The sequence below is a fragment of the Protobothrops mucrosquamatus genome, unplaced genomic scaffold, assembly GCF_001527695.2.
Source record: "Protobothrops mucrosquamatus isolate PMUCROS unplaced genomic scaffold, P.Mucros_1.0 scaffold726, whole genome shotgun sequence".
Lineage (NCBI taxonomy): Eukaryota > Metazoa > Chordata > Lepidosauria > Squamata > Viperidae > Protobothrops > Protobothrops mucrosquamatus.
Window position 1 is genome coordinate 465,949 of NW_015387003.1, and position 21,096 is coordinate 487,044.

Sequence of the window (21,096 nt, forward strand, 5' to 3'; positions counted from 1 at the left end):
GATGCCCCGGAGATGGCAAGGGACTGACCCCCGCCACCCTGGCCCTGGCCACGCTCACCCAGTCTGCTGTGACCACTGTAGCCATGCCCACCCAGTGGGCCATGCCCCCACACACCCCCTGAGGGCACAATACTGATGCAGCCCTGGCACTTTGCGATAAATAAGTGGGTTTTGGGTTGCAGTTTGGGCACTCGGTCTCTAAAAGTTCGCCATCACTAGTATATGCAATGGTCAGAGAAAAAAAATTACCTCTGTTAGTATAAATTGCACTGAAAAATCCCACTGGTTTCAGCAGGAGGTCATTCCAGATATGTACATATCAGACTGTAAAGTACACAAATTCACCTGACATGACATCCAATTGCACTAAGTAGTGTCTTACTCACAAAATAATATATATTGGGCTCAGTGGGATGTCAACTGCTTTATAATCCTCGTAAAGATTAAATATGCAAACATTGAGATGAATCAAGTCTAAATTAATTCCCACTAAAATCAATGGGATTTTAATGAAAATATAGTTTTAGTAGAATCATTGGTTTCTTTGGTACTAAAATAGTCAATTTAGTTTTGATTCACCTCACTGACTTCCTAAGCAATAAAACATTACACAAAAGTGATAAAACTTACTTAACTGTACTACTTCATATCAATTACTTCTAAATTAAAGCAATATATTGTTCAAAAGACCAAATAACTTTAATTGGTAACATTTGCACAGCCCTTTTTATGTTATTACATAAAGAACCACAGAGTTCAATAAAAGCTAGAACAAAAGAGCAGGACTAAGCACAGACACAAAGACTTCATGGAGTTAATATGCTTTATATACTGTAAATAGTCTTAAATTGATAGCCAGCAGTTTTATCCCTTCAAATGTATTACTATATTGTAAATGTTTGGAGTGTAGCAGAATAAACATTGTCAAATAAATATGGATAATTTATATTTTCTTTCATCTCTGATACAATAACTTCCTTTCAAAAAGTGACAAACATTTGTTTTCCTTTATTCATATGTCAGGAATAAACACAAAGAATTACAATTTGATCTTAGAATTCTATTGCCATTCATCGACCACACTGGTTCTGCACTGAGTTTTTTGGTTTAAAAATGATCAGCATGGTCAGAATATATTACTTAAATTACAAACTTAAGTTTTTAAATGAGAAATTTACGTTTCTAAATAACCATAATTTCATATTATGTCTAGAATATATAAAAATACGATACATGCAGAAATACATATTAAACTAACCATTTTCTTAAATTTCAATGTTTAAAAAAACTGATAAAATATATAACTAAGGCATTTAGATAAAACCTATCAACAGCTCCCACTCAAATTCGTATTATAAAGACTTAAAGTTTCCAGCATTTAGTTTCAATGACAGATCACCGTAGTTTCAGAAAAGTGAGAACTATGACTTGTGTTTCAAAACAATATTTCAGTCTTAAGGCTGGCTACAGTTTGTTCAAGGCGAATGCATTTTAAAAGGAGCCATTTTAGAGCACATGAAATAATTTCTAATTGTGCATTCAATAATATGTTTAGAAAAGAGCTTGGGAAATTCTCAGACACACTGAATTAGATATATCAGAAATAAAAAAACCTCTGCACAAATATGTTTTAGACCAGCAGTAGGCAACCAGAAACAGCCTAATTTGTACCTCCAGGATCTTGAAACGGTGCCACAGAAATTTGATGGTACAATGACTATATTTCACCTGATACAACTTTTACATTTACCTTGTTTTGAAATAATAATAATAATAATAATAATAATAATAATAATAATAATAATAATAATAATAATAATACAGACTTTTTTGCTTTTCTTATCAACAATTATTAAGTCTGATTGATAAGAAAGACAAATGTCTGGATAATGGATGTGGCAGTAACTGGAGGTGTTGTTATTAAACAGTATCTCCCTGTCCCGGGTCCTTAGGAAGGACCCTATACGTTGACAAAAATGTCAATTCCAGTCTAAACATCTGACTGACTTTCTGACCAACCCTAATAATAAATGTGGGAATGGGAGCTCAACATCTTTGAGAGCCACACTGCTCTCATTTTCATTTTTAAAACCCTGAAAACGGCCCCAAAGTGTCCCCCGAAATGTCAGTTGGAATTGTTGGGACTTATTTTAAGGATGAATAGTCCTTTGTCCCTGACAAGTCTCAGATTTCCACTTTCCTCATTCGGCACATACATACCCTCCCAAAGGAGGCTGATAAATTCACCCTCATCTGTTTCTATGACATCACTATATCATGATGTGGCCTACTGTATTTCTCCAGATCAGGAAGTTGAATTGCACCCACATCCCTGAAATGTTGCCCACCTATTTTTGATGATGCCTCAAAACTGCTGATGAAAGGAGAAATAGTGGAGTTCCGCATATGGAGAAGCTTCATCAGTGCCTTTTGAAGTGTTATGTTTGTTAAAGCACAATTCCCAATAAGTCTTTGGGTTATAAAAAGCATTTTCCTTCCAGTTTTGTTAGATCTGGAGACAGAATGAAGCATCCAGAATTTCCTGGAATGTTCCATTTTTAGAGACATGCTTTATAAATATCTACTTTAAAAGACCCTGTTCTTCACTTTATTTTAGTTAAAACAAGCTACAGAAGAAATACTTTAAACACCCCATTGGGCAATTTATTTTAAAAGGCTTTATTCTGAATATTTCTTGTGATCCCACCTTAGCTGCATTCTGAATTCATTAATTTTACTTAATTATTTCAACTCTGTTTTTTAATATGTTAAATCCACAGCTCTGGGAAAAAGAGACAGTTTAAAGAGCATTTGTATAGTATAAAAGTCTGATAATATAACATGAGTTGTGTTATCTTAGCTGAGAAAAATGACTGCTCAGAAATGGGGAAAAATGAGTTCCAAACTGTGACCAAGTATATTTATTTCTCAGTACTTTCTCTGCAAAATACATTCTTCACAGATTCTACTACTATTCTTTATATAATGCTTAATAATATTTTTGGAAAAAGGGATGTGTCCTATCCTTTGAATGCAGATACTTTCAGGGTCCGTGTTGAGAAACATTCCAAGATGGAATTATGCCAGTATATAAGCAATAATATGACCCACCATTTAACTCAACAGCTTCTCATGATTCTGTGTCAGAAAATGAGATTCACAAATCATGTTATATTGTCAAATACATCACTTAAATATGAGCCAGCAGTGTGCTGCAGCTGCCAAAAAAGCCAATACAGTGCTAGGCTGCATTAACAGAGGGATAGAATCAAGATCACGTGAAGTATTAATACCACTCTACAATGCCTTGGTAAGGCCACACTTGGAATACTGCATCCAGTTTTGGTCACCACGATGTAAAAAAGATGTTGAGACTCTAGAAAGAGTACAGAGAAGACCAAAAAAGATGATTAGGCGACTGAAGGCTAAAACATATAAGGAATGGTTGCTGGAATTGGGTATGTCTAGTCTAATGAAAAGAAGGATGAGGGATGACATGATAGCAGTGTTCCAATATCTCAGGGGCTGCCACAAAGAAGAGGGAGTCAAGCTATTCTCCAAAGCACCTGAAGGTGCTTTTATTATTATGTATTTAAGAAGAAGATCAAAGGCCTCCATAGCTCAGGATACTCACCTTAAAATCAGAACCCAGAAAAATTTAATCACAATACCTATGAAAAATGAAGATAATCTTTGGGCCCTGAGAGCATGCAGGTGTCAAGTCAGAATATTAGTGGCACACCTGTCAGCAACTGGAAGTGCATAAGTCCATGTACTTCCCTTTACTGTCTCACCTCAATCCATACATTCTTTAATTTTCAGACACATCTTTTTCTCATAATCTCTTGGCTAGCTTCCTAAACTGTGGTTCAAGTTTTCCATTCAATCTGGAATCATATTTCTATTACATGTTCAGCAGTTTTCTTTTCTGATTTTGCATGAGTATTATTTCTTCCTACTATGCTTCCAGATGCAGTACACCACTGTACTACTTGCCTGATAACTCATAGGGAGGGTGTTTGTTCATCCACAAACATATAATTGAAATAAATACCTAATCTCAATTCCAGAGAAGTAGAGAGGCACACAGCTTAGAAAAGGTGAAGCAGTTTCCTCCAATTTTTCTAGGACACTAAGGTTATCTTTGAAAGGGTTGGGCTTCACCTTCCCCATGTGGTGGGATGCAATTTGCTAGATAATGGGAGTATTAGTCTTGAAAATACTGGATTACAAGAAACAGTGCCAGAAAAGGGACCCTCTGTGTATGGATCATAGAAAAGGTATAAATAGGTTACACAAAAAAGGTTAGCTGTTCCCATAATGAAAGACAGAGAGAAGATTTCAAGAAAATAGATATAGAAACCAGTATGCTCCAAGATCAAAAATGGCACAAATTCTTTGGACAAAAAAGAATTTTGAAGAGCATTGCTGTGTATCTCCATTTTTACATTTGTCATTTATGCCTTTAAATGAATTAAACCTGTGCTTTAAAGTCAGCATATATATATACACATCTTTCTTGTGAATTGCAAGATAAACTTTATAAAATCAAAAGTGAACATGAGAAAAAAATGGGACAGGAGATTTGATCCTATACTACAAGGAAAGTGTTCCATATGGGCCATTGGATTTAAACTGAAAGAAGTAGAACTATAGAGGCGTTATTGCCTTTAGAGAGCACTAATGACTAATACAAGTTTGTTTAGCCAGCTGCAATTTCAAGAAAATTCATGTGCTCACTGACAGATACTTAGGATACACTTAAGGCTTCTGTGGTCATCTTAGCTACTTGCCCCAAGAATATTCTTACATGGTGGCATTTCTTCTTGACAGGCTAGATGCTGCAGCAGCAATACCAGCATGCACTATTTCCTAATCAGCAAGTATTCTAGCCAACAATTATTCAGTTATGTTCCTATTGGGCATATGCCAGTTTCCTAGTATCGTACCCTATTCAAAAGTTTATTGCACAGCATGATGATAGAAGTAAATCATGTCTCAAAATAATTTAAGCCAATCATCCCCAAGGAAATGAATCTTTGGGTGGATATGAAATATATCCTGATTATTCTGCCAACAAAAAGTCAGGCAGTACATAAACTATTTTACTTTGTTTTGTTTTATTTTTATTCTATTCTATTAGCAGTGGAGTTGTTGAAAACATCTTTTATAAATGGTCCCAAATGTGAACTTGATTTAGATTAAACAAGACAGTCATGTTAATAAAATAATTGATTATTAAAAACATACTTGAAGTTAACTAAGCAGTAGATCTCTTTTTCCACAGCCAGGAGGAAATTATGTTTTCAGCAGTCAGCTGGTATTCATTTACTATATAGCAACTTTTCTCATAAACTGTAGCCTGTTTCATCTTAAAATCTTTAAAACATAGTTTTATGTTTCAGGTCGTTTTGTTTTTCATTTCAGCATTTATGGATAAGTTAAAATACAAAATATACTTTTAATACAAAATACAATTCAATTCTCACAAATATAGAAAAGATTTACATTCCTTTTTCTGATCAACCTGTGTAAAATGTGGATGTTAAATACTAAATCTGATGGGAAAATCCATCTTTACTTTGTTTAATTTGGTAAATAAAATTGGTATATGAAATTCACAATTGCTTTAACCATTATTGGAATAAATAATTTTTTAAACATATTATTGGAAAGAATATTTGTATTAAGTACAACTAATGGGCTAATTGGAGAATTAATAAACAAACCTAAGTTTGAATGAAGAAGTGATGTAAATACTCTGCACTGCTAAACACAGTATAAAGTATAAAGGTACAGATAGATAGGCCTCCCATGGAGATTCCACAATGGCACCAGGAAAAGTGATACTTTGTTAATCTCCTCTATAAATTTCTTTCATTTGAATTCCAAAAACACTCAGGGCTAAAACCCACTTATACATTCAGAGTATTATGTGTATGCTATTGGTAAAACGGAATAATATAATGAGGTTGAAAAGATCTTGAACTGTATCAATTCAATCTGAAAATGGCAGTCTGAATACTCCTCTTGTTCACTTTAAGAATAATAACAATTACTTTGAAAACATTTGGTAACTTGGATCTTGTTAGTCAGAAATTGGTTTAGGGCAGGCATGTCAAACTGCCAGCCCGTGGGCCAGATGCATCATACTGAAACCACACCCACCCCACTGCTGTCAATGGGGAAAAATTTGCGATACGTCGCGTGACGTCACGTGATGTCGCGAGTTTGACATACCTGAATGAAATGTTTAGATCTTTTATGTAATCTAAGATTAAAAAAATATATTGCTGACCTTTGCTATTGACATCACTATAGAAGGATAAATCAGTCTCAATTCAGATGAATTTTAAGGAAAAAACTATGAAAGTTTTATTTTAAGCACACACATCTTTATTAAGTTTAAAGGACTAAATTCATTTTTTCCTGGAACTTAAATAAATCATCCCTAATCACTTGAATAATGTTTATACAAATGCAATCATAACTCCACTGTGGAAAATATTTTACTAAAATCTTTTAGAACAAATGAAGATAAATAGGCTAATTTATCTGTGATGGGATGAATATAGAAAATATCCTCATGTTCCCTAATGATTGTATATTTTACACTGTTTTCCATCAAACTTTGGTCATGAGCAATAATGGTAAAAACAGAAGTACCTATGAAAGAAAATATTAAATTTATTTTAAAAGATGTTAAAGTATGAAACAAGTTAAACTGATAATTGGTGAAATATATTTACTGTTTACAGGTATATAATAGGAAAAGTTATTATTTTATCATATTAACGTACCAAATATATTTACTAAACTAATTCTTGAATATCAGTGATACACTGATAGCAGAATATCAATGATGCAATGATGATAGCAGAAGACAGAGAAATAAGGATGATAACAGAATATTAATGATGCAATGATGATAGCAGAAGACAGAGACATAAGGATGATAAAAGTATTTGGAAGTTATTTATTCCAAGAACTGAACATATTAAACTTATATAGATACACAATGCCAGTAATGTCAGGCTATTCTCCAAAGCGCCTAAAGGCAGGACAAGAAGCAACAGGTGGAAACTGATCAAGGAGAGAAGCAACCTAGAACTAAGGAGAAACTTCCTGACAGTTAGAACAATTAACCAGTGGAACAACCTGCCTCCAGAAGCGGTGAATGCACCAACACTGGAAGTTTTTAAGAAGAAACTGGACAGTCATTTGTCCGAAATGGTATAGGGTTTCCTGCCTGATTAGGAGGTTGGACTAGATGACCTCCAAGGTCCCTTCCAACTTTATCATTATTATTATTATTACATACAAAATAAGAATTATTGGACTCTCAAGTTCTTTATTAGTTCATGTCAACCAGCACTCTGCTCACTTTTTAAAATTCAATTTTAATTATTTGTAAAATTTTAAAACCATCTTAGTCTTAAAGAATCTCTGGAATGCACAGAGCAGCAGCAGCGAGCAATAATAAAAATACAAAAATATAGTAAAACATTTAAATAAAATATTTTATTTATTTACTTATTAACAATAGTACCTCAACACATCTAGCAGAATGATTCTTACCAATTAACATCCAAAGGCCTTCTGGAACAGCCAGGTTTGCATTTTTCAAAGGTCGTAAGAGTGGAAGTCAACCTTATCTCATGGAGGGCAGGCAAGCTATTCCATGTGAGAGGAATTCTCTCATTGAATGCCTGTTTTCAGGCCCCTAGTGCTGTACTTCTTAGTAGCTGTGGGAACCTTGAGCAGGTCCTTTCATTTCCAGCCAGAACAGCAAAAGTGCTATTTGAGTGTCCCAATAAATATATGAACTGCTACGTTTTACATCATTTGAAGTTTTCTGAGAAGCTTGAAGGGCAACCCCAGATAAAGTCAATTCCAAAAATTCATAAGGAAATGATAAAGAGTACAACTGACATTTTCAGTACCTCTTGTCCTTGGTACAACTATTGGCTCAAGTTGGGTAAGTAGCCTTCAGGTTTTTCCAGCAGGAATTGTGAAATCCAGGATGACTCCCAAACTGCAAATCTGCCCTCTAGGGCAGTGCTTTTCAACCTTTTCACCCATTGTACCACTTTTAGGATATGGCAACATCTGAGTACCACCAGTCGCCTAGCAAGGTGTCAAAAACTTCATGACCCAAAAAAAAAAAAAAAGGAAAAAAGTGATGAAGTACAGGTAGTCCTCGACTTACAACAGTTCGCTTAGTGACTGTTCGAAGTTACAATGGCACTGAAAAAAGTGCCCCCCAAGGCACAGCCGAGCAAGACACCTGCCTGCCCACCCGGCGGCGCTCTCCCTCCTGTCCGAGGTTTCCATTGTTGGGAGCATTTCTGTTGAGGATTGGCAGCAGGGGTGGGGTGGGGGGTGTTTGGTTTTTATTTCCCCCATCTGCTGGGTGGTTGCAGCAGGTTTTGGTCACTTCACATGACCCTGGGACACTGTGACCGTCATAAATAGGAATCAGTTGCCAAGGATCTGAATGTAAATCACAAGACCCTGGAGATGCTGCAACATTCCAACTGATCGGTGCTTCTTCTGGGCTCAGCAGAAGCACCAGGATCAGCGCTGAGCTCCAGCTGGAGCCTGGCACTGATCCTGGAGCTTCCACTGAGCCCTGACAGTCCTGAACAAGCGCTGATCCTGACGCTTCTGCTGAGCCCTGACAGCCCTGAAGCTCCAGCCGTCTCTCGCTCAGGCTTGTGCGGTGCTGCCACTGGTTCAGCTCAATCCTCTCCCCCACTACTACTTTTCTAGGATGGTCGCGTACCACCTGCCAGGTGCCAATGTACCACAGGTGGTACCCGTACCACTGGTTGAAAAGCCCTGCTCAAGGGCAGTACTAACCCATTGAGAGCCAAAGATGCTAATAGTTCAAGAATCAGAAGGCTTCTGAATAAATAATAATAATAGCCACTTTAGGCTGCTTGGATGAGTCTGAGCTGGTTTCTTCCTATCCAGACTGTGACAGCCTCTAAATACTGTGTCATGGCTTTTATTATATGAGCCATTTGGCTTGATATGTAGATATTCAACTATAATTCATTTAGTAGTGATACACATCTTGAACCAATAGATTACTTCTGTGAGTGACCTCATATAGCAATTAAACAGGGTGGAGAGATGACCACAACATGAAGCATATCACCAGGGAGCATCTGTGGGACCAGATATCTTCCCAACTGTATAACCACTGACTGGACTTTCCCACTCAGGAAAGAGTGAAATCATCAAAGAATGGCATTGGAACTTGTAGTCTGGCCAGAAGAATATTGTGGTTGACTGAGTCAAAGCTTTTCAAGAGATCCAGGTGGATGACAATGTTCTTGCTCCCTCCATTTAGACCCCACCTTAAGTCATTATGAGGGCAACCAATGCAGTTTCAGTCTCATACTGAGGCCTGAATCTCAAACTGCCAAGAACAGATAACTTGCTTCTTCCAGGGTTCTCTGTAATTGTCACTCAACAACTTTCTGCACAATTTCTCATATAAAGCAGATATTATATATAGCTTAGTAGTGAGCTTGAACACCAGGTATTAAAGTATCATGATGGCTTCAAGTGCAATTGCAATCTAGATATGATAGAGATCTTAAAATGTATGTTTTTTATAAAGACTAGATAATGTTCGATCAGATATTGCTGACTTCTGATGAAAAACTGATTAAGAAATTATATAATTTCTTATTAAATTTGAAAATAGAAGATGAACAAGTGAAAAACAATGATACAATGGGCACAAAACTTTGGATACAATATAGAATTAGAGAAATGGCAAAATCTGTGGGAAAGAAATTATAAATTGACAATGGCAAACTCGTATAAAGAAAACTTATATAAAACTTTTTATAGATGGCACTTACCACTGGTTAGATTAGCAAAAATGTTTATAAATATGTCTAGTAAATGTTGAAAATGTAACCAAAAAACGGGCACATATTACATCTGTGGGGAACTTGTGGTAAAGCAAGAAAATTTTGGGTTAAAATATGCACCTGGTTAGAAAAAATGTTAGAGAAACATATAGATTGTAAACCTGAACTTTTTTTATTAGGTATAGTACCATAAAAATTTGATAAACAAAGTGTATATCTAACATTGCATGTATTTGCAGCAGTGAGGATTGTATTTGCTCAGCACTGGAGGAAGGAAGAAACACCATCAGATGAAGAGATAATTAAGAAGATATTGGACTGTGCTGAAATGGACTGATTCACACTGAAGATTAAAAGAAAGAAAATACAGAATATTTTCAAACGTGGAATTTATTCTATCAATGGCAGGAAAAACGGTGTAGAGACTAGGAATATAATTTGTATTACTAAGCAAAACAAAATGTAACCCAGATAACACAATGTTTATCAAGCACTAATGAAATGTAATAATAAAAAACTACTACTAATAATAGTAGTAGTAGTAGCGATAGTAGTAGTAGTAGTAGTAGTAGTAAGCCCAGGGCTGGCTTCATAAGGAGAAAGCAGAAGCATGATACATTTACCTGTTTAACACAGGAAGATTTAACTTTAGAAAATTCTAAAAACAATTCTGACAGAGGCATACACATAATTTTGCTGGAATTTATATGCTTTTATTTTTTTTTTACTATTTATATTTTTCAAACTGTGCAAGAAATAATGGATAAAACAGTAAAATGCAGCTGTCCTTTGAAACATCATAGTCCAGGACATTAGATTAGCCCCAACTATAACCTCAAAGAAAAAATTACTGTTTTGTCACTGGGCTTGGGCATTTCGGTGTGTGATAGAGCCTATGCAGTGGCTGTGTTAATTGTTGTTACTGATTTTTATATCACAGCTGCTGATGTATAAGTATGGTTTTTTTACACTGTAAAATAAAAACCATATTAGCTACCCAGAGTCATAAAACTGAGGTGGGTGGACATATAAATTCAAAATGGCAGTACGATGAAGCACATGATAAAATGGGCACACAAATATTTCTATTTTTAGTATGTTTTATCAAAGTATCAAAATATAAAGCAGGAAAGAAAAAAGGTGAGTAGGAAAAGAAATTGGTAGCTAACTGTGAAGTAGTCTTTGTGAAACCTGGTAATCAAAATTAAAAAATGGCACTCTTCCTAAGTCACTGATGCTGATTTATGTACAAAAGTATGAAATATCTTCAAAAATCTAGAAAAGAAATATATACACCATTCCTTCTCCTTAATTTAGAAGAGAACTGATAGAAAAAAATGTACAAAACAAACAAGCATTCTATTAGTAGTTTAAATTGGACAAATAATAAAAAAGAGAACGCTAATACTAACCAAATAACCATGCTTAGCTCTAACTAAACTTTAGAAATATTTATCACAGTAGGCATTTGTTAAAATATTATCAAGATAAAGAACTGGAGAATTTTACTCAATTATGAAAACAAATTTGTAATATGGCAATTGATATTAATCAGTTATGATATATTCAGATTACTGTACATTTGCCTTTGTCAAATAAATTGTTCTGTAAATACAAGCAGATCTACACCCTGGGAGCTGGAATAGACTGTGTTTGTACTGTTGCCTGCAACTGCATTAAATACTTTGACAGATTTTTTTCTAAGTTATATTAGCAATAACATCTATTATAAACAGCAATTTATACTACCGCAAAGGCTTTGAGGGTTACAATGGGTACAAAATAAAAAGGTTGAGGCACCAACGGTGCATCAGAAGAACTAAGCCCAGATACTGATACCACACTTTTTAGATAAAACATGTTGAAACAGCATGACTTTAGCTGCCATTAATCCAAATATGCCTAAAGTTAGTCTCTAAACAAAGGGCACCCACTCCCCTATTACATTAATAACAATTCCATGTTAAAAATAAAAACCAAAAAATAAAAGAACCTATAGATAAACTTTGCCAGACTGGTTTTCTTACTTGTTGCTGGTTAGGGAGAATGGTATTTATAATTCACAACACCTGGCTGGCTTAGTCAGGGCAGGTACATTTAAAGAACATATCCTGTGAACAGTTGTTGTCCAACAATCTCTTCCTAGATCAACAGCATAGCACTTAGACTTACAGTATATACCTCTTCACAGTGCTTTACAGCCCTCTCTAAGCAGTTTACAGAGTCAGCATGCTACCCCCAACAATCTGGGTCCTCATTTTATCCACCTCGGAAGGATAGAAGGCTGAGTCAACCTTGAACCGGTGAGAATCGACCTGCCGAACTGCAGGCAGCTGGCGGTTGACAGAAGTAGCCTGCAGTACTTCATTCTAACCACTGTGCCACCAAAATATTGAGGTTCTCCCATATATCCTCTGTGATTTTACTCTTAAGATTGCCTAGGCTTGCTTTAATTAAAACTGTTCAAATGTATTCTTATTTATGTTTATTACTAGTTAGCAGCATATTGTTTTTATTCTCATATTGCATTCCCTTAGGGAATTTCCATAAAATACACCCCTCACAAGGCATTATTTGTAACAGACCGTTGCAATATCAGATTAGCTCATTTAATTCTAATAATTGTGTGCATATCTACTAAAAAGTCTTTTACTAAAAAAAATATATGAAAGAAACACCTTCCATTTGAATATGTTGCCAATATTAAGCCTGGAAAAGCAATTTACAGCTTTAGTCATACTATAATCCTTGTTTAGCGACTGCCTAGTACAGTCGCAGTTATGATTGCAGTTATGATGATGAAGGAAAAAATAACGTTGTGACCAAGTCTCACATTTACAACCTTCACATATCTGTAAAGCAAAGAAAAGCAAAAGCAAGATCATAAACATGGTAACGGTTTCATTCAGTGACCATGCCACTTAATGACTGAGTTGCTACTCCTTGTGAACACTAAACAAGAACTTCCTATGTATGCCCACCCTCCTCTGATGAAACATTAAGAACTATAATCAACTGAGCTGTATCTCCAAATGAAGAAACAACAACTTGCTAGCCAATACAGAAAAATGAATATTATGCAGCTAAAATTGTATATTCCTGATTTTAAAACATTAAAACCAAATAATTGTCTTTAAAACGAGAAGTAAAAATGCCTTACCATCTGTTGCAGCTTAGAGCTGGTTGTGATGGCAGCTTAACAATGTATATTAGAGACACAAAATCATGATAATATAAGAATCAAGATCAGGCGAAATCTTAGTACCACTTTATAAAACCCTAGTAAAACCACACCTGGAATACTGCAACCAATTTTGGTCACCATACTACAAAAAAGATGTTGAGACTTTGGAAAAAGTTCAGAGAAGAGTAACTAAGGTGATCCAAGATCTGGAGACTAAAACATATGAAGAACGGCTGCAGGACTTGGGTTTGGCTAGTCTAAAGAAAAGAAGAAAAAGGAGTGACATGATAGCAATATTCCAGTATTTGAGGGACTGCCACAAAGAAGAGGGAGTCAAACTATTCTTCAAAGCACCAGAGGGAAGGACAAGAAATAATGGTTGGAAACTGACCAAAGAGAGAAGCAACCTGGAATTAAGGAGAAACTTCCTAACAGTGAGGATAATTAACCAGTGGAACAGCTTGCCTTCAGAAATCATGGGCGCTCCATCACTGGAGGTTTTTAAGAAGAGACTAGACAGTCAGTTGTCTGAAATAGTATAGGTTCTCCTGCTTGAGCAGAGGGCTAGACTAGAAGACCTCCAAGGTCATGTCCTGTCCTGTCCTATTCTATTCTACTCTACTCTAATAGACTTAAAAACTTTGAAAATAAAAAATAAGGTACTGTTTCATAAGTCAGTAGGTAGAGAAATCTGTTTTAACATGGGTTCAAACTTCAAATTATAGCTTATTTCTGCTTTTTCTGTAAGCGGTTTCTGTCTTAAGATGCCTATTAACACATGCACACACGTACGTACGTACGTACGTACGTACGTACGTATGTATATAACATTACAGAAGATGCATTATGACTGGGTATTCACCCATTTCGCTGATTTCAGAAACTACTGCTTCATATTGAGTATGACTGAAAGAAATCATTTCTGTGTGTGCTTTAGAAGAAATGATCACAATGGCTGTAGCAGTTCTAGCTGGGATCTCTTGATCACATGCCACTATCAGGAGGTGGGTGAATAAGCCATCATAAGATACAGGTTCCTGAACAAATATTTCACCTGTATTTGAATCCATCTCAAACATTGTGGCTGGTGTCAAAAACCTAAAATTCACAGTTCCATTCAGACCTAAATCTACATCACTGGATTGTACAGAAGCTATTGTCTGATTTATATGTGTTTGAGAGGAAAGCAGAACTCTTGAACTCAAGAAAGCAGAACTCTTGAAACGGCATCATATCAAAAGGAACTTTTATTGGGAGATACTGACAGCAGGAATAGAAGGCAGGATCTGAGGGTTTCCCGTGTGAATCAATAAGTCAAAAGAGTCCATGATAACCCCACCCCCACCAACTGTCCATCCGGATGGTTCAAACAGGCCAATCCGCAGGTGTGAAAACGCTGTGGGAACGGAGCGATAAGGCACTGCTTCCAAGGCTGTTACATCTCTGTGCCGCTTCTTCCGCGCCCGGAGATAAGGCACATTCCATTCTCACCCCAATAGAGAAACATCAAAAAGGATAGAGCAAGGAACAAAGCAAAGGAAATACACATCAGCAACCCCAAGCTTCCCCCTCTCCCAAGGAGAATGGCAGAACCCGCAAAGAGCAAGAAATCCCATGCCCATAGAAAGACAGGGTTCTGGCAGGATATTTGAACTTTAAGAGGATTCTCTAAGAAAAAAAGGATTGTTGTCATTTACATCTTCAATCTGTACTATTATAGTAACATTGGCACTTCTTGATTGCCGGATATCAGAATCTGCTGCTAGAGCTTTAAATATATATTGAGATTGTCTCTCTCCGTCCATTGGTTTATTAGTAAGGACAATACCAGTATTTCTGTTAATAGTAAACAGTCCAAGGGTTTCATCCATTAGAGTGTACACAACCTTTCCATTTGGACCTTCATCTGCATCTACAGCAAACAGTTCAAGAACTGATGACTTTTCTTCAATATCTTCACTTATAATTGCTTGATAATGATTTCTTGTAAATAAAGGACTGTTGTCATTTTCATCCAGGACTGTGATTTGTAGTTCCATAAAATAACTTCTTGCTGGATTGCCCAGATCAAAACACTCCATGACCAAGGTAAAGTTGTTGACTATCTCTCTGTCCAAACTGTAAGTAATGAAAAGGTCTCCTGTAATTTTGTGCAAAGCAAAGCATCCTCTGGTATTACCATCTTCAAAATAGTACAAAGTGAGTATGTCATTTAAAAACAAAAAGAAGAAAAACTTTCTGTACCCTATTATGTATTTACATGTAAGTACTATGTAAGAGCTGTGATACTGACAAAAGTCCCAAATGCTAGAAAGTATTTTACCCAGAATTTTAGAGATTAAAGGTTGATTCAATATTCAGATGCAGGACTTAAATTTGCATTGTGAATTTAAGAATGACTGATATTTTCTAAGGAAAAAAAATAAGATTTTTTAGTGAGACACTAGACCAGTTAAAATTTTTGAAAGGACTTATATATTTCCTATATTGTAGAATTTAAAGAGTCTATTAATAATAATATTGTATTAAAATAAATAAATCATATTAACACAAGCTAAATGTACAAAAATGAAAATATTACAATAAAGATCACTTTGTAAGAGTAGTTAAATAAGGTCACCAAATGCTAAATTTCAAATCTTTGTTTTTTTTAAATAAATATACATTATAAAATTGTTCACTTACCAATTATTTGATATTGCACAATTCCATTATTAGCTATATCATCATCCACAGCCAGGAGAGTTGTTATAGTTGAAGGCAGTTGGTTCTCCAATATTTGGATATCAGAAACTGGAAAGATGATTTTAGGAGAATGATCATCTTCATCTAGTATTCTAAAGATAATTGATGCTGTACTGGATAAAGAGGGAGTGTCCCCATCTTGAACAAGCACTATATTTGAAAATAAGCATATTTGAAAACTAATTTATAGCAACAGTTTGATGAGATCAGATTGCAAACCATTCTCCCTAAAAGGTCAATGCAACACTGTTTTGTTTCATTCAAATATGTTCAATGTATAGGACACAAATGATACAAATCAAAAGTAATTCCTTCCTTGTAAATTTCAGACAAATTAAATTTAAAGGGAAATAGTCAGTTAAAAACTATGTGTAATCCCTGGGTCATTGTATGTATAATATCTCAGATGCCTTGCCTTTAATATGATGAATCTCTTGAATTTCTCCGTCAAGCAAGGTGGCAGTTCTAATTTCTCCAGTATTTGAGTTTATTTGAAAATTCTCATATGCGAGTCCTGGCAATATGTCATATTTAAGTAGGGAATTGATTCCTTAAAATGTGCACATAAACACACACACACACAAATGTAAAAATCATATTTTAAATGTGCCATTATAATATCAACAATAGCTTTCAAGCAGTTTCCTGGTGTATTCATTTATTACAGAGGAGATATAGATTTATTTTTTCTATATATTTTTTCTGCACTATTTTATTTAAAAACCAATTGTAAGTAAGGATGTCTAAGGATAAAGATATATTAAATATGAACATTTAGAGAGTTCTTTTAGACCTTCCGGGGGTCAAAAAGAATGTAGCATGACTTTTTAATTTGAACATTATGTAGCATTTGCAAGTATTAAAGTTCTCTATTATTAAATAAAAGAGAAAATATTCCAATTGGTTAGATACAATAACCCTGTAGTTCAGTGAGACAGAACCCTCCAAAATTAAATGTGAAAAAGATCAACTATTAAGAAATGAATGTTGGTAATAGGATTTTTAGTGTTATTTTGGTAATTAGTAAATCTTCACTAATTAAAGATTTTACATTAATACTGGGAATTTTTATGAATTTAATTTATCACATGGCCAAACTGACTTTGAATGGCCAAACTGATTTGTTTGATCAGAAAAAAGACAACATTTATGTTTATTGCTGGAAATCCCTTATGGATGTTTGGCATAAAACAGAAAAAATATGACCTTATGATTTATGGATTTGATGATTAGACAGGCTAGATCAGTGATGGTGAACCTTTTAAAGACCGAGTGCCCAAACTGCAACCCAAAATCCACTTATGTATCATCAGGTGCTGGGTGGGCGTGGCCCACTGGATGGGCGTGGCTGCAGTAGTAACGGCAGACTGGGTGGGATTAAAAAGTTCAATCAATCAATTCCAACTTTGTGAGATCTTTTTTTTCCTGTGAGAAGTTGAAATTGATTGAACCTTTTTTTTTTGCACACAGCGGCAGAGGCCTAAAGCGAAAAGGTTTTATAGAACCCAGCTGAAGGCCTAGGACTGGGGTGACGCTGCGCGTGCCCACAGAGAGGGCTCTGCGTGCCACCTGTGGCACACGTGCCATAGGTTCGCCACCACAGGGCTAGATTATAGAAAGAAGATAGTCACAATGTAATTTAGAGAAAGAGGTAAATTTATAATTGCAGTTATAACTGCTGTAAAGAATATTGAAAACCACATCTTCATATTTCTTTTTCCTTTTTTTCTATTACATTTTTTTCTATCTTGCATTTTTATTTCTCTTTGATTTTTTTTTCTTCCTTATTCTATATTTCTTTATATTAATCTATCAGTTTTATAAAAATAATAATAAATATTTTGCACTGTTCATATAAAGAAAAGCAACCATTTAAACATATAAGCATTATACAATTGTTAGGTAAGTGAATAAATTATTTATAATCAAACTATGAGAGTTTAATCTTCCTGTGATAAGTTGGAAATTAATTCTGTAAATATATTCTGATAATCCTAAGGATTTTGTACAATGGGACTATTTTCTTGTAAAGCATTTGCAGTGTAATCCTTCAATCACTTTAATTACAACATATTTCTCTACAATCAAGAATCATTTACCAATGGTAAACTTTATTCTTTTGAGAATACCATATTCCTGATTTTTATGCATGTCCCTTAAAAATGGAGCTGTGATATTAAACATACAATGTTCCATATTAGTTGATTGTCATTACAGAACTCTGCCATATCTGAGTGTAACAAAAGAAAATGTTACTCATGAAATTTAACAGCTCTTTATTTTTTAGAACAGCTGTACGCCTTCTGTCTGTAATGGGAAACTTACTTCCTATTCTTGCCTTTTATAGTTTATATGAAATTGCTCCCATATTTCTGGTGGTTTTGGTGCTGAAGAAAGCATAGCATCTTTTTCATAATGTTTATAGGAAAATAATACTGTAACAATAACTACAGTCCTTTACTATAGACAGGTGAGTATGTCAGATTATTATAGATTATTTTATCTTCAGCTATTTAACATTTCAATTTACTTGATCTTGGAAAAATGTTAAATAAAAACAGTTAATCAGAACACTCTATTCTGATATCAGTATAAAATACTGCTTCCTATTAAATGGTTTCTGACTTGCATTCTTGTTTTTACAATCTTATAAATGGTACACAAGGTGTTCTTAGGCATTTGCTATTGCTTCTGTGTCTGAATTGGGCAATCTGGTCCAGTTAATGGGAGAACTGAGAGTTGAGAGAATATCGCTAATAAGAATAAGTATTTCTTATCAACATCAAGAGGCTACATAGAAAAGATTCATCTTCAAGTAAGTATCCATCCTAGCTAGTATCTCCTATTGGTTAGAACGTATTACATTTTCCCACATCTTCTCTCCCTGTTTTCTAGAATAGTTATTATATTTTTGACAACATAATGACAATTGTTTTCTCTAAATCTCAAACCGAATCCATTCTAGGTTGCAGAGTTAAATACTTGGATGTTTATCTTTTACTGCGGTATACTGTGTGCAGATGACATCTACATCCTTAGATGTAGACATTGACAAGATAACTGTACATTGACAAGGTAACAGTACTCTTGAAATCAATATATCGATTTCAAATTCTGGTAACTGAATAAAAGGGTACTATTATCTTGTCAATACGTTTCAGTAAGAATGATGAGATTCAGCCCAACAACCAAGAGAAAAAGCTAGTTATTTGTAGATACCTTATCATAAAAACTGACACAAGAAGAATTAATCAATACACTATATGTTTTCATGGATATTTCAGACAAGAAACTTCTTTAGAACACAGCTGCTATACAGAATGACCTAGAGCTCCAAGAAATTTTATAACAATTAAGAAATGGACAACATAAATATATCAGTGATACTTTAGAACAGAAATATTTTTCTAAGCAAAGTTTACGTAGTTAATAATACATACTTAGAACAAAAGAAAGTTATATCCTAAGAATAAGCTGCTTGCATAATCCAAGTGCTAAAAGAAAACTTGGACTAGAGGTATTTGTGATCAACTCCAAACCAGAGCCTACAGGGACAGCTCTCTGGACCTCTAGGAATGATATCCTGGCCAACTTAGGAACCTAAAACATTGAAAGTATCAAAATACCCTATGGAAATAACACCAAGAATCTGGATGAAGAAGATCACTACAAATACCTGAGTGTTCTTCAAGCAGACAAAATCAAGTACACTGAAAAAAAGAAAGTTAGTAGTGATCATGGTATCTCCTCTGCCAGGTAAGCATGCTTTTCAACTTCTATATCAATGGCATGGTGAGATGTCTAAACAATCCAAATTTCCATTCCATTAACTAGGGGATCACAGCATTGCCCTACTGCTCCATGCAGACAATGCTGTAGTTCCTTCCAGGAGACCAATAGGACTCAAAAGAGTTCTGAGAACTTTGTTCCAATATTACAGTATTGATAATTTGGAAATAAATTATCAGAAAACCAAGATTATGGTTTTTGCCAAAAGGCTGAAGCTCCATTTATGGAACATTAATGGCGACAAAACAGAATAAGTGACCAACTTTTAGTATTTAGGAGTAATAGTCTAGTTTAATGAAGAGAAGAACAAGGGGTGACATGATAGCAGTGTTCCAATATCTCAGGGGCTGCCACAGAGAAGAGGAAGTCAAGCTATTCTACAAAGCACCTGAAGGCAGGACAAGAAGCAACAGATGGAAACTAATCAAAGAGAGAAGCAGCCTAGAACTAAGGAAAAATTTCCTGTCAGAACAATTAATCAGTGAAACAACCTGTCTCCAGAAGTTGTGAATGCTCCAACACTGGAAGTTTCTAAGAAGAGACTGGACAGCCATTTGTCTGAAATGGTATAGGGTTACCTGCCTAAGCAGGGGGTTGGACTTGATGACCTCCATGGTCCCTTCCAATTTTATTATTATTATAAAATCACATGGCGTATTAATACCACTTTACAATGCCTTGGTAAGGCTACACTTGGAATACTGCATTTGTCTGAAATGGTATAGGGTCCTGTCTAAGCAGGGGGTTGGATTAGATGACCTCTAAGGTCCCTTCCATCATCATCATCATCATCATCATCATCCTTATTATTGCATGCCACTGGCTTAAGCCCACTGTGAATTTGCTGCTGCTACTGGGCAAAGATCTGCCAATGCTATCCTTATTTTTTTCTGATTCAAGGGAAGATATTATGTTCCAGTGATACGATTGGCCCTTTCCAGGGTGATTTGCGGAACCGGTGATGTACGATAGTCGGACTGACTATCGGGCCTCGCACGCGGCTTAAGAAGACACGGACAACATCTTCCTTTGGTAAGGTGTGTAGAAGCAGGAGCGAAAAGACCCCTTGAGTTCTTACGCACCTACTTTTATTAGAGTACAGCAAGTATGGGAGTGGTTACATATCAGGAGGAGGGGAACATTTCCTTACTACCATATACGGTCTTTTTAGTGCCCTTTAGGAAATAAGGAAGTCACCTTAGGCATACGTGACATAGCTGTTGGTCACGTAGGCTGGCTGTTGTTTGAGAAAGTACTTTGCGATAAGCACTGATACATTGTATAGAATGTTGCAACATCTCCTCTGTTTTAGTTTTGTAAGGGCAAGCCTCTAACCTATTCCTTGCTGCCACTTACCTCCTCCGAGGCAAGTGATTACAAGTCCATAAGTATCCGAGGATCCCCTTTGGCTGTATAATATGTGACAGAGTTATGTTCAGTATTAAACGATTCAGGATCTGATAGAGTCAGTAGGGCTATTTTTTCAGG

At 35.4% G+C, this 21,096-nt stretch overlaps 1 pseudogene; it reads right to left on the minus strand.

Moving 5' to 3' along the window:
- The window catches only part of LOC107289575, a 51,074-nt pseudogene that overhangs the window by 4,657 nt on the left and 25,321 nt on the right, over positions 1–21,096 (minus strand).